General features: G+C 40.6%; 1 protein-coding gene across 6 annotated transcripts in view; it reads right to left on the bottom strand.

Annotated features, from left to right (window-relative positions):
- The window catches only part of ARHGEF9 (Cdc42 guanine nucleotide exchange factor 9), a 420,722-nt gene that overhangs the window by 222,547 nt on the left and 183,214 nt on the right, over positions 1 to 14,961 (bottom strand). The window lies entirely within an intron of this gene.

Here is a 14,961-nt window from a genome sequence, read left to right as displayed (position 1 = left end):
TACCTATTATTATTGCATATAGTCTTACAATAACTTTGTGAGGAAGACATTACAGTCAGTGTTAATTAATTAGTCCCTTATTATAGACATGAACATTGAAGACTAGAGAGTGAAAGATATTTGCCCATGGTAGCACAACCAAAGAAGGCAAGAATCCAAGGCTCCTGACCCACAGGGAGGTTCAAGCAAGAAAGGGATTACAAAAAGCAGAGACTGGGGTTACAGCAAGAAGGAATTAAAATATGACATCAGAAAGAAGTGCCTGAAGGCGGTTGGTATGAAGACATCACTGGCATGCCCCACACACTACTTTACTGTCCTCTCCTTTCGAGCAAATGCTCCCCTCTTCATCCAAGGCATTGTTTTGGCCAAACAGAGCTGGCCTAATATCAAAATAACTGCCTTAATGAGTATTCAGTCCTGGGAGGGGTATAAGCAGAAGCTGAATTGTCCTTTGGCAAGGGATTCCTGAATCAAATGGGAACTTAGCCCGGGTGACCTTTCAACTTCCTTTCAAGTCTGATGGTTCAGTATTCAGAGATTCTACAATGTCTCCTCACTGTCTCATCTAGGGACCTTCATTCAGACTGAGGCTCTTGAATGCACCTCCATGGCCAACCAGCCCATTCAACTCTCACGACTCTATAAAAATCTCTTTAAGACCTGACACTAGGCACACAGCCTCTGGAAAGCTTTTCTGAAATACTCTAAGACCTGATTTTATCACCTTTCATCTAACTTCTATAGTTCCACCTTTAGTTTTCTCAATTGAAAATAATCTTTTACTCACTGATTGTTATAGGCTGAACTGTGCACCCCGCCCCCAAATTTGTATGTTGAAGTGCAAACCCCAGTGCCTCAGAATGTGACTGTATTTGGAGACAGAGTCTTTAAAGAGGTAGTTAAGTAAAAACAAGGTCATTGTATAGGCCCTACTCCAATATGTCTGGTGTCCTTACATGAAGAGGAAATTTGGACATGGAGGCCTTGGAAAAGACTACTTTGATCTTGGACTTTCCAGCCTTTGGAGTTGTAAGAAAGTACATTTATGTTATTTAAGCCACCCAGACTGCAGTACTTCATTATGGTAGCCCTGGCAAATTAATACACTAGTTATGTGTACATTTTTCTATTTAATGTCACTTAAGTGGAAATATAAGTTTTTTTGTTTTTTTGTTTTTTTGTGTTTTTTTTTTTTTTTTTTTTTTTTAAGCAGAGGCAATGAATTACTAACCTTGCTATGTCCTACAGTAGTGACTGGCATATAGGAGATATCCAATAAAATTTGGATTTTTTTTAATGGATACATTCAGTCAACAATATTATTGAGGGGATATTTGTATACATATAGCTGATTCATTCATTGTACAGCATAAACTAACACAACATTGTAAAGCAACTGTACTCCAATAAAAAAATAAATAAAAAGACAAAACATAAAAAATATTATTGAGCTTCCTTGTTCCAGGCATTGGGATAGCTATTCAAAATACAAGACAAAGTTCCTCATGGACTTTGTAATCTACTTGAAGTGGAGAAAAGATAAACAACAAAAAAGTAAACAAACAAGGTAATGAAAGGTTGTGACACATGCTTTGAAGGAGATACACCAATTTGTGTGATAGTGAGAAGCCTTGGGATTATAGAAGTTGCCTATATCAATAATGACCCAGTCAGGAAAATACAAACCACTCTAGATATTTCTTCTGAATGGTTTAATACAGAGAACAAATCACACTGTCAAAACAAAGAAGCCAAATAGGGGATGGTGGGGCAAGCCAACATGTAGCAACCATAGAAAGCTATTACTAGTTTTCTACCCATCTAGAGCTAGATGGGTAATGGGAAAAGGTAACATTGTCAGAACCCAGAAACTGGTATTAAATTGAAGCTAAAAGCATGGGGTGGTTGGCCTGATGGTGCAGGTGCCATGAATAGAGGAATTGTCCCCAGAAACTAGAGTCACTGAGGAGACTCTGAAGCAGGAGGTAAAGGAATACTCTTCTTCCTGTTCACCAGTCTCCCACAGGCGTCTTCCTTTGGACAAAACAAGTGAGATAGCAAGGGAATATGAGAAATTTAGTTTGCAGGAGAAGAGGGAAGAACTGATCTGAGGGCAAATATTTCAGTGTTAATGTATGACATATGTGGAAGAACAGATGTTGATCCCGTAGGCATCAGTTCAGTTCAGTCACTCAGTCATGTCCAACTCTTTGCGACCCCATGAACTGCAGCACGCCAGGCCTCCCTGTCCATCACCAACTCCCGGAGTTCACTCAGACTCACGTCCGTCGAGTCAGTGATGCCATCCAGCCATCTCATCCTCTGTCATCCCCTTCTCCTCCTGCCCCCAATCCCTCCCAGCATCAGAGTCTTTTCCAATAAGTCAACTCTTCACATGAGGTGGCCAAAGTATTGGAGTTTCAGCTTTAGCATCATTCCTTCCAAAGAAATCCCAGGGCTGATCTCCTTCAGAATGGACTGGTTGGATCTCCTTGCAGTCCAAGGGACTCTCAAGAGTCTTCTCCAACACCACAGTTCAAAAGCATCAATTCTTTGGCGCTCAGCCTTCTTCACAGTCCAACTCTCACATCCATACATGACCACAGGAAAAACCATAGCCTTGACTAGACGGACCTTTGTTGGCAAAGTAATGTCTCTGCTTTTGAATATGCTATCTAGGTTGGTCATAACTTTCCTTCCAAGGAGTAAGCGTCTTTTAATTTCATGGCTGCAATCACTATCTGCAGTGATTTTGGAGCCCAAAAAAATAAAGTCTGACACTGTTTCCACTGTTTCTCCATCTATTTCCCATGAAGTGATGGGACCGGATGCCATGATCTTCGTTTTCTGAATATTGAGCTTTAAGCCAACTTTTCCACTCTCCTCTTTCACTTTCATCAAGAGGCTTTTTAGTTCCTCTTCACTTTATGCCATAAGTGTGGTGTCATCTGCATATCTGAGATTATTGATATTTCTCCTGGCAATCTTGATTCCAGCTTGTGCTTCTTCCAGTCCAGCGTTTTTCATGATGTACTCTGCATATAAGTTAAATAAGCAGGGTGACAATATACAGCCTTGACGTACTCCTTTCCCTATTTGGGCATAGACACTACCAAATCCAGTATGTCTGGAGTGCTATTTGCCTAAAACCTATGAGCAGCTATAGGTGATACAATGAGGTGGCACTAGTGGTAAAGAACCTGCCTGCCAATGCAGGAGACATTTAAGAGACACGGGTTAAATTCCTAGGTCAGGAAGATCCCTTGGAGAAAGGAATGGAAACCCACTCCAGTATTCTTGCCTAGAGAATCCTATGGTCAGAGAAGCCTGGGGTCACAAAGAGTTGGATGCAACTGAAGCAACTTAGCAGGTACCCAATGTAGAAGGTTAGAGTATAAGCTCTGAGGCCAGAACTGCTTGAATTTAATTATTGACTTTGGTAATTACTCAGCCAGATATTTCATGTTCTGCATCTCGATAGTTTTCTTATCTGTGAAATAAGGGTAATAATATTGTCTACTTCACTAGATTGTTTTGAACATTTGATAAATTTGTCCATGGAAAGAAAGTACTTAGCGCAAACCCTGGCAGCCAGTAAGTATTCAGAAAAGGTCTGTGCCCCAGACCTCGCCTTTGAAGTCCTGTGATCTCCCAGAAGCCTATTTGGTAATTAGCCGGGCAGCAGCTCTCAGTGGACAAGTGCCAAATGCTCTTTTCAGCCATGAGCAGCATGAGGAGAGAGACAATCATAGGTATGTCCCCAGCTACATTCTCTTTATTTGAGTCCATCGTGATTCAAGGAACTCAGAGGCAGGCTTCTGAGGGCAGAGCTACCAGCGCAAATTAGTCACTATCTAATGTGGCTGTGGCTTTGTGCAGAATAAGGAACTGAATTCGCTACAGTTGGGTAACCTGGTTCAAGTGCCCAGCTTCTCTGCATCACATTTTTCAATTATCCAATGAATAAACTAATCGTCATTTATGTAATAGTCTTCAGTTCAGTTCAGTCACTCAGTCGTGTCTGACTCTTTGTGACTCCATGGACTGCAGCACGCCAAGCCTCCCTGTCCATCACCAACTCCCAGAGTTTTTTTTCCACTGTTTCCCTATCTATTTGCCATGAAGTGATGGGACCAGATGCCACGATCTTAGTTTTCTGAATGTTGAGCTCTAAGCCAACTTTTTCACTCTCCTCTTTCAGTTTCATCAAGAGGCTCTTTAGTTCTTCTTTGCTTTCTGTCATAAGGGTGGTGTCATCTGCATATCTGAAGTTATTGATATTTATCCTGGAAATCTTGATTCCAGCTTGTGCTTCATCCAAATTGTAATAATCTTAAACAATCACTTATGCATATATATCAAAGTTGGCAATGATCTCCAAGATTATCTTCTTCAACATTCTCATTTTAGAGATGATAACATGTTCAGTTCAGTTGCTCAGTAGTGTCCATCTCTTTGCGACCCCATGGACTGCAGCAGGGCAAGAATCCCTGTTGATTACCAGCTCCTGGATCTTGCTCACATTCATGCCCATTGAGTCAGTGATGCCATCAAACCATTGCATCCTATGTCTTCCCCTTCTCCTCTGCCTTCAATCTTTCCCAGTATCAGGGTGTTTGCCAGTGAGTCAGTTCTTCGCATCAGGTGGCCAAAGAATTGGAGTTTCAGCTTCAGCATCAGTCCTTCCAATGAATATTCAGGACTGATTTCCTTTAGAGTGGACTGGTTGGATCTCCTTGCAGTCCAAGTGATTCTCAAGAGTCTTCTCCAACACCACAGTTCAAAAGCACTAATTCTTCAGTGTTCAGGTTTTGTTATGGTCCAACTGACATCTATACATGTCTTTGGAAAAACCATAGCTTTGACTAAATGGAACTTGTGGGTAAAATAACGAACTGTCTAGGTTGGTCATAGCTTTTCTTCCAAGGAGCAAGCATCTTTTAATTTCATGCTGCAGTCACCATCTGCAGTGAACTTGGAGCCCAAGAAAATAGTGTCTTACTGTTTTGATTGTTTCCCCGTCTATTTGCCAGGAAGGGATGGGACCAGATGCCATGATATTCATTTTTTTGATTGTTGAGTCTTAAGCCAGCTTTTTCACTCTCCTATTTCACTTTCATCAAGAGGTTCCTTGGTTCCTCTTCACTTTTTACCATAAGGGTGGTGTCATCTGCATATCTGAAGTTATTGATATTTCTCTCAGAAATCTTGATTCCAGCTTGTGCTTCATCCAGCCCAGCATTTTGCATGATGTACATTCCATATAAGTTAAATAAGCAGGGTGACAATATACAGCCTTGACATACTCCTTTGACAATTTTGAATCAATCCATTGTTTCATGTCTGGTTCTAACTCTTGCTTTATGACCTGCATACAGATTTCTCAGGAGGCAGGTAAGGTCATCTGGTATTCCCATCTTGTTAAGAATTTCCCACAGTTTGTTGTGATACACACACACAAAGGCTCTGGCATTGTCAATAAAGCAGAAATAGATGTTCTTCTGGAAATCTCTTGCTTTTTCTCTGATCCAATGCATGTTGGCAATTTGATCTCTTGTTCATCTGTCTCTTCTAAATCCAGCTTGAACATCTGGACGTTCTCTGTTGATGTACTGTCTAAGCCTCATTTGGAGAATATTGAGCCTTATTTTGCTAGCATGTGAGATGAGTGCAACTGTGTGGTAGTTTGAACATTCTTTGGCATTGCCTTTCTTTGGGATTGGAATAAAAACTGATTTTTCCAGTCCTGGGCAACTGCTGAGTTTTCCAAATTTACTGGCATATTGACAACACTTTTACAGCATAATCTTTTAGGATTTGAAATAGCTCAGCTGGAATTCCATCACTTCCACTAGCTTTGTTCGTAGTGATGCTTCCTAAGGCCCACTTGACTTCAGACTCCAGGATAGCTGGCTCTAGGTGAATGATCATACCATCATAGTTATCTGAGTCATTAAGATCTTTTTTGTATAGTTCTTCTGTATATTCTTGCCACCTCTTCTTAATATCTTCTGCTTCTATTAGGTCCATACCATTTCTGTGCTTTATTGTGCCCATCTTTGCATGAAATGTTCCCTTGGTATCTCTAATTTTCTTGAAGAGATCTCCAGTCTTTCCCATTCTGTTGTTTTCCTCTGTTTCTTTGCATTGATCACTGAGGAAGACTTTCTTAACTCTCCTTGCTATTCTTTGGAACTCTGCCTTCAGATGGATTTATCTTTCCTTTTCTCCTTTGCCTTTCACTTCTTTTCCCATCTATTTGTAAGGTCTCCTCAGACAACCATTTTGCCTTTTTGCATTTCTTTTTCTTGGCGATGGTTTGATCATCACCTCCTGTACAATGTCATGAACTTCTGTCCATAGTTCTTCAGGCACTCTGTCTTTCAGATCTAATCCCTTGACTCTATTTGTCACTTCCACTGTATAATCATAAGGGATTTCATTTAGGTCATAACTGAATGGTCTAGTGATTTTTTCCTACATTCTTCAATTTAAGTCTGAATTTTGCAATAAGGAGTTCATGATATGAGCCACAGTCAGCTCCCAGTCTTGTTTTTGCTGACTGTATAGAGCTTCTCCATCTTCAGCCGCAAAGAATATAATCAGTCTGATTTTGATATTGCTCATCTGGTGATGTCCATGTGTAGGGTCATCCTTAGTGTTGTTGGAAGAGGGTGTTTACTATGACCAGTGCATTCTCTTCACAAAATTCTGTTAGCATTTGCCCTGTTTCAATTTGTACTCCAAGGCCAAACTTGCCTGTTACTCCAGGTATCTCTTGACTTCCTACTTCTGCATTCCAGTCCCCTATGATAAAAAGGAATTCTTTTTTTTTTTTTTTTGGTGTTATTTCTAGAAAGACTTCACAGAACTGTTTAACCTCAGCTTCTTTGGCATTAGTGGTTGAGGCATAGACTTGGATTACTGTGATATGGAATGGTTGGCCTTGGAAACAGATCATTCTGTCATTTTTGAGATTGCACCCAAGTACTGCATTTTGGACTCTTCTGTTGACTATCAGGGCTACTCCATTTCTTCTAAGAGATTGTTACCCACTGCAGTAGATATAATGGTCATCTGAATTAAATTTGCCCATTCTGGTCCATTTTAGCTCACTGATTCCTAAAATGTCAATGCTCACTCTTGCCATCAGCTATTTGAGCATTTCCAATTTACCTTGATTCACAGACCTAAAATTCCAGGTTCTTATGTACTATTGTTCTTTACAGCATTGGACTTTAGTTCCGTCCCCAGTCACATCACAACTGGGCATTGTTTTCACTTTGGTTCCATCTCTTCATTCTTTCTGGAGTTATTTCTTCACTCTTCTCCAGGAGCATACCGGGCACCTACCAACCTGGGGAGCTCATCTTCAGTGTCATATCTTTTTGCCTTTTCATACTGTTCAGGGGATTCTCAAAGCAAGAATACAAAAGTGATTTGCCATTCCCACCTCCAGTGTACCACCTTTTGTCAGAACTCTCCACCATGACCCGTCTGTCTTGGGTGGCTCTAGATGGCTCATATGGCCCATAGTTTCATTGAGTTAGACAATGCTGTGGTCTGTGTGATCTGTTTGGTTATTTTTCTGTGACTGACAATCAAATGTAGCCTCCAAGAATAAATGTAATTCCCAGAGTCACAGAGTAAGTTAATGCCTGAACTGGAATGAGACTAAGACCTTTGATTCTTGACAGAGAGTGGAATGTGGCAGTGAAAAAAGATAAAAGTTAAATGTACACAACTACTATGATGCTAGTATTGAGAGTCCAATGCTCAAATCCACCTTATAACCTCTGACGTCTTGACAAAATATTATTTACGTATATCATTTATCTATTCTTGTTTATTCATTTGTAAATTCAATAAATATGGCTGCCTATGTGGCAGGCATAGTATGTTAACCACTGATTATATAACAATGAACAAAACAGACACCATTGGTGCCTTCATTTCTATCCAATAAACAAGTAAATGAGGTAAATAAATATGTTAATACAGAAGGTGACAAATGCTATGAGAGAAATAAAGTGAAAGAATCAAGAGTCACTGTGAGGGAAGACAGAATTTAGATTAAAAAGGTTTCTCCAAGGAGATGACATTTCAGTTGAGGACTATAGCCTGAATGTGAGCCAACCATGTAAAGAGGTAGGGGGAAAGTATTCTAGGCATAGAAAACAGAAAGTCCAAAAGATTCGACTTTCCAGGTGGCATTAGGGGTAAAGAACCCACCTGCCATTGCAGGAGACACAAGGACATGCGGGTTCAATTCCTGAGTTGGGAAGATCCCCTGGAAGAGGGCATGACAATCCACTGCAGTATTCTTACCTGGAAAATCCCATGGACAGAGAAACATGACAGACTACACAGTCCATAGTGTTGCAAAGAGTCAAACATGATTGAAGCGACTTTGCATGCATGCGCACAGAGAGCCCCAGGAATTAGAAGCCCAGTGAGGCTGAAACATAGAAAGAAAGTAGGAGAGTGTAGGAGACATATTTGACAGAAACATTTCATATAAAACCTTTATTTTGAGAACAACAGGGAGAGAATGGAACCCTACTCCAGTACTCTTGCCTGGAAAATCCCATGGATGGAGGAGCCTGGTAGGCTGCAGTCCATGGGGTCGCACAGAGTCGGACATGACTGAAGCGACTTAGCAGCAGCAGCAGCAGCAGCAAGCAAGAGAATGAGTCGATCTGATTTACATTTGTATTGTAAAAGACCACTTAGGTTGTTAAATGATAAACAAATTGATAGAGAGACAATAGGTTGAAGCTGTTGTAGTCATCCAGGAAAAAGATGATGTATCTTGTGATGGAAAGGCAGTGAAGATGATAAATAGAGGTAAAAATATTTGAGATATATTTTAGAAGTAGAAACAACAGAACTTGGTGATGGGTTGTATGTAGAGTATGAGGCAAAGAGAGGAGAAATTAAGGATGCCTTTAGGTTTCTGGCTTGAACAACTGGGTAGATGGTTGCACCATTTGCTGATATGAAGAGACTAGAATAAACAGATTTGAGGAGGGGAGGAAATCAAGACTTCCATTTTTGATGTATTAAGTGTGAGCTATACTTGAGTCATATTGTTAGAAGAGATGTCAGAAAGACAATGGGATATACAGGCCTAGACCTCAGGAGCAAATATCTGCTGGGAAATATACATTTTGGAGTCATCCTCAGGTAGACAGGATGAGATTATCTAGAGAGAGAATGTAGGTAGGAAAGGGTCCTGGACCCTTAAGAATTAGACTAATGTTGAGAGGGAGGGGTCAAAAATGGAGACTGAGAAGTAGTGGTCAGTACAGTAGAAAGAAAACCAGAAGAAATCTTATTCACATAAAAAAGTTCTGAGAAATGACACTGAGAACTTGAATGGATGATGATATTAATAGAGATATGACCATTGTATTGGTAAGACAGTCATAGCCATTGGTCTTAAGAAGAGTAGCTTCATTAGCACAAAGGTAACAGAAGTCATCCTGGAATGAGCTGAGGACTGAATGAGGGGGAAAAGAGTTAATGAAGGTAAAGAAGTTGGAAGAGCATAGATATCTCTTTGAAAAGTTTTGCGCTGAAGGGAATAGGAAATAGGGTAATATTTGAAATGGTATGTGTGATCAAGTTGTTCTTTTTTAAAATTTAAATGAGAGTTTAAGAGCATGCTTATATGATGATGAGGGTGAGAAGGAAAGGTTGATGACATAGGACCTTGCTACTTGAAGCATGGTCCACAGACCAACAGCCTTATCATCACCTGGACACTTATTATAAACATAGACCTCAGGCCCCATCCCAGACCCACTGAATCACTATCTGCATTTAACTAGAAATCCAGGTGATTTGCATGTATTTTAAATTCTCAGAGGCACTGGTTCAGCAGAAGGGATACTTGCAGGAGCAAAGGCCTCAAGAAGGTGATAGGGAAAGGTCCAGAGCATAAGACATGTTACTTGCTCTTGGCAGGAACAGAGCTACTTCTTATACTCTAGCAAGAAGGAAGAAAAAAAATGCACAAGGGTGCAAGTGCTTCTGAGCAAGTATGTAATAGTCCTCTAAGAGCAATGGTTCTCAGTCTCAGTTACACACTGGAATCATGAGAGGAGATTTAAACAGGAAGTGTTGAGTGTCCAGCTGAGACTTGTGGTAAAGCAAAATTAGTCAGCTCAACCGTGGGACTTTTTATTCAGTTTCCCTTGCTGTTCAAGCACAGGTACAGAAAGGATAGGTGGTTGGTTAAATCTGGGGTAGATTTGCCAGGAAAACACAATAGGAAAAGAAATGGGAAATAGAGCTGAAAATGCTTTCAAGGAATTGATAATAATAACAGACCAGGTAACCTAAGTTGGACAGAAAAGAAAAGACATGAGAAGGGATGATGAGTATGGGTTAGGTTAATGACATTATATATCTTGATGATGTGGAAGAATTGCTGGAGTAGACGCACCAGTGTAAGTGGGCTGGAAGAATAGGAAAATGATCAGAGGGGAAATGCCTGATATTGAGATTCTGGAGGCAATTCATTGAGATATTTGCTATAACAAGACCAAAGATTACCACAGGAGTTTTCTGACTGAGGAGATGAAAGTGAGGCCAGGGTTGAATAAGCCAACTACAGGAATATTGAGGTTAGACAGACCAGAGAAAGATGAAAACAAGTGATGCTACAGGAGCTAAAGTCTTCAATGAGTGAGGAAGAATATCCAGAAAGATACTCTACCAGCTAACAATTATGCTTAAAGCACCTACTATGTGCCAAGTTTTGTTCTAAGTACTAGGGATACAGAAGTGAAAAACACATATTAGATCTCTATTCTCAGGGAGCTTATATTATAATGAAGAGATTTAGATATTAAACTCCCAAAACAATAAGTTAATATTAGGTACTGAATACTTATTATGAAAATAATAAACAGTTCAGTTCAGTTCAGTCACTTAGTCGTGTCTGACTCTTTGCGACCCCATGAAACACAGCACGCCAGGCCTCACCGTCCATCACCAACTTCCGGACCCCACCCAAACCCATGTCCATTGAGTCGGTGATGCCATCCAACCATCTCATCCTCTGTCGTCCCCTTCTCCTCCTACCCTCAATCTTTCCCAGCATCAGGGTCTTTTCAAATGAGTCAGCTCTTCGCATCAGGTGGCCAAAGTATTGGAGTTTCAGCTTCAATATCAGTCCTTCCAATTAACTCCCAGGACTGATCTCCTTTAGGATGGACTGGTTGGATCTCCTCGCAGTCCAAGGGACTCTCAAGAGTCTTCTCCAAAGCTTCAAAAGCATCAGTTCTTCGGCGCTCAGCTTTCTTCACAGTCCAACACTCACATCCACACATGATCACTGGAAAAACCATAGCCTTGACTAGATGGATCTTTGTTGGTAAAGTAATGTCTCTGCTGTTGAATATGCTATCTAGGTTGGTCATAACTTTCTTTCCAACGAGTAAGCGTCTTTTAATTTCATGGATGCAATCACCATCTGCAGTGATTTTGGAGCCCAGAAAAATAAAGTCAGCCACTGTTTCCACTGTTTTCCCATCTATTTCCCATGAAGTGATGGGACGAGATGCCATGATCTTCGTTTTCTGAATGTTAAGCTTTAAGCCAACTTTTTCACTCTCCTCTTTCACTTTCATCAAGAGGCTTTTTAGTTCCTCTTAACTTTCTGCCATAAGGATGGTGTCATCTGCATATCTGAGGTTATTGATATTTCTCCCAGCAATCTTGATTCCAGCTTGTGCTTCCTCCAGCCCAGCTTTTCTCATGATGTACTCTGCATATAAGTTAAATAAGCAGGGTGACTAGATACAGCCTTGACATACTCCTTTTCCTATTTGGAACTAGTCTGTTGTTTCATGTCCAGTTATAACTGTTGCTTCCTGACCTGCATACATGTTTCTCAAGAGGCAGATCAAGTGGTCTGGTATTCCCATCTCTTTCAGAATTTTCAGCAGTTTATTGTGATCCACACAGTCAAAGGCTTTGGCATAGTCAATAAATCAGAAATAGATGTTTTTCTGGAACTCTCTTCCTTTTTTGATGATCCAGTGGATGTTGGCAATTTGATCTCTGGTTCCTTTGCCTTTTCTAAAACCAGCTTGAACATCTGGAAGTTCATGGTTCACATATTGCTGAAGCCTAGCTTGGAGAATTTTAAGCATTACCAGTGTGTGAGATCAGTGTAATTGTGTGGTAGTTTGAGCATTCTTTGGCATTGCCTTTCTTTGGGATTGGAATGAAAACTGACCTTTTCCAGTCCTGTGGCCACTGATGAGTTTTCCAAATTTGCTGGCATATTGAGTGCCACACTTTCACAGCATCATCTTTAAGGATTTGAAATAGCTCAACTGGAGTTCCATCACCTCCACTAGCTTTGTTCATAGAGATGCTTCCTAAGCCCCACTTGACTTCGCATTCCAGGATGTCTGGCTCTTGGTGAGTGATCACACCATTGTGATTATCTGGGTTGTGAAGATCTTTTTTGTACAGTTCTTCTGTGTATTCTTGCCTACTTCACATTCCAGCATGTCTGGCTCTAGGTCAGTTATCACATCATCGTGATTATCTGGGTCATGAAGATCTTTTTTGTACAGTTCTTCTGTGTATTCTTGCCTACTCTTCTTAATATCTTCTGCTTCTGTTAGGTCCATACCATTTCTGTCCTTTATTGAGCCCATCTTTGCATGAAATGTTCCCTTGGTATCTCTAATTTTCTTGAAGTGATCTCTAGTCTTTCCCATTCTGTTGTTTTCCTCTATTTCTTTGCATTGCTCACTGAAGAAGGCTTTCTTATCTCTCCTTGATATTCTTTGGAACTCTGCATTCAGATGTTTGTATCTTTCCTTTTCTCCTTTGCTTTTTGCTTCTCTTCTTTTCACAGCTATTTGTAAGGCCTCCTCAGACAGCTATTTTGCTTTTTTGCATTTCTTTTTCTTGGGGATGGTCTTGATTGCAGTCTCCTGTACAGTGTCATGAACCTCTGTCCATAGTTCATCAGGCACTCTATCACATCTAGTCCCTTAAATCTAGTTCTCATTTCCACTGTATAGTCATAAGGGATTTGATTTAGGTAATACCTGAATAAACAGGGTGATATAATAAAATGTAACTGAGAAAGGAAAACATTATTTTAGCTAGGTGGCCAAAGAAGGCCTCTCTGAGGAGATGACATCGGAGTTGACACCACAATGATAAGAAACCAGCTGGAACTTCCCTAGTGGTCCAGTGGTTAAAAATATGCCTTGCAATGCAGGGGACATGGATTTGATCCCTGGTCAGAGAACTAATATTCCACATGCCACAGAGCAACTAAGCCTGCATGCTGCAACTACTGAGCCCATGTGCTCCAAAGCCCACACCCCACAACTAGAGAGCCCACATGCTGCAACTATTGAAGTCCTCACACTCTGGAACTTGCATGTCACAACTACTGAGACTGGGTGCCACAACTAAAGAGAGTCCATGCACCACAAGGAAAGATCACATGACATAATGAAGATCCTGTGTGCTGCAACTAAGATCAGACACAGCAAAATAAATTAATTAGTTAATTTAAAAAATGAGCTGGGGGAAGAACATTCCAAACAACAGGAACAACAAAAGCAAAGGCTCAGAACTGGAAATTAGACTGATATGTGTGAGGGGCAGAAAAAGATCAACATGGCAGAATGTAGTAAAACGCAAGACAGTGGTGGGAGATAATGTCAGAGAAGCAGGCAGGACCAGAATATCAGGAGAGGAAAGTAAAAAAGAAAGGAGAGTTGGTGCCAGATGCAGATGACTTGTGCTTCCAAGGAGTTGAGAGTTTTGAAGGCAGGAGAGGAAGAAGTGCTAAACACGATAGATGTCATCCCAAATAAGCAAAAACAGGGAAGAATTTAAAGCAAGATGTTAGTGCAATAGGAAAAGTGTGTATAGGTATATATCTAAATATATAGACTTAATATACATTGGCTTAGACTTTGAGAAGAAAAATCCAACTAGATGAATTTTTAAGGTCATCTATCCCTTTGCTGCTACTCAAAGTCTGGAGCTCAGACCAGTGACATCAGCATCACCTGGGAGTTTATTAGAAATGCAGACTCCCAGGTCCACCCCAGACGTACTGACTTAACACCAGTATTTTTACTAAATTCCTAGTGATTCACATGCACATTAAAGTGTAGAAAGCCCATCTCTAGACCAAACTCATGCCACTAGGTTGGAGTCATTGAGGTAATTTTCCTTGCTAAAAAAAGGGTAGGAAACATCTTCATGTATATATAGATGCATAATTAATAGTCAGAGATGTTGAGATCAGCTAAGGTTCCTGATTTGGGGAAGAAGGTTTGCTGAACATGTGTACTCCCGTTTCTTCTGAGGGAACATCAGCTAAGATAGTCACTTGTCTAGGAACACAATTCCTCACCCTTAAGCTCCCCAAGCAGCTCAATGATCTTGCAGATCCAAGCCAGAGTAGAGATCCAATGGATCATGAGACACTTGAAATAAGCTCTTAATGTAGCTTCAAGCAGCCCAAGGAAGAGCAGGAAGGAAATAGTCACACTTGTCTTTCTTCAGGCCTCAGCAGGCAGAGCTGAGGCTAGAGCTGCTACAGAAATCACTTCCCTGAAATGTAAGGGTCCTTGGCCCAACTGCCTTCCCCCAAGGCAACTTTAGCTTGATCACAGCCACAAGTCAGATGAAAAGCCTATTCCTTCCTCTGTGGTAGAGATCCATTAGTTACTCTTCTCCTGTAAGCTCTCCATAGGGTCTTTACTCTTAAATTTAGATAAATAAAATAATTTCACATTCATTTCAGTCAAACCCTTTTCCTAGCACTCACCTCTTTCCTCCTTCTCTCCCTCTTCTCTTTCTCCCATATGCTATGCCTTTCAGCCTCAAACAACTTCTTCTTTATCTAAGAGATTTTCTTTCCTATTCAAAAATACACTATTCATTTTTAGTTACAAAGAT

Source organism: Bos indicus, chromosome X (assembly GCF_029378745.1).
Source record: "Bos indicus isolate NIAB-ARS_2022 breed Sahiwal x Tharparkar chromosome X, NIAB-ARS_B.indTharparkar_mat_pri_1.0, whole genome shotgun sequence".
Classification (NCBI taxonomy): domain Eukaryota; kingdom Metazoa; phylum Chordata; class Mammalia; order Artiodactyla; family Bovidae; genus Bos; species Bos indicus.
The sequence above is the reverse complement of the archived record's forward strand: the minus strand, read 5'-3'. Positions and strand labels throughout refer to the sequence as shown.